Below are 595 nucleotides of genomic sequence, written 5' to 3' on the forward strand. Positions count from 1 at the left end.
ACACGATATATTGTTATACCCCTGCATTGTTTTGAATGTTGAACACTTGTATCAACATACGTATATAGCCTATATATTCTACATCCCGCGATCCAACAGAGGATAAGAGGTACAGAGAATGGATCAGTTTTTTGTAGGGAAAGACTGCCTAGTTTAATGTTTAGCCACTACTGATTTTTGAACTGATCAATCATGTTAACAACATTACAGCACTTATTGTGAATTTCACTGATGCTGTAGTAGGGTCGCTTTGTGAAAACATCTAAACGTTTAATTATAGATATAGTAAGACCTGTTCCCCACTCATGTTGGTCTGCTGTATTCCCTGGAAAGGTAAAGAGGTGTTTCGGGTCTCGGGAGACTAGTGGAAAAGGAAGTTGCTCAGGTGCATTTGTGACTCAATCTGCCTGCACGCATTTGTGAGAAAATCAAGCCGTTTCCTCATAAAAAGCCAAAATTAGTCTAACAGTTGTAACACACAATACATATATTTGTCCATACCGCTGCATTTTCAGAATACCTCTCACTTTGCGTTTGTTTGAAAGTGGAGTTTCTTTGCAAAGCAGATTGTGTTTATTTGCAAAATGCTGGATTT

This window comes from Sinocyclocheilus grahami, unplaced genomic scaffold (genome assembly GCF_001515645.1).
Source record: "Sinocyclocheilus grahami isolate Dianchi unplaced genomic scaffold, SAMN03320097.WGS_v1.1 scaffold1590.1, whole genome shotgun sequence".
Lineage (NCBI taxonomy): Eukaryota > Metazoa > Chordata > Actinopteri > Cypriniformes > Cyprinidae > Sinocyclocheilus > Sinocyclocheilus grahami.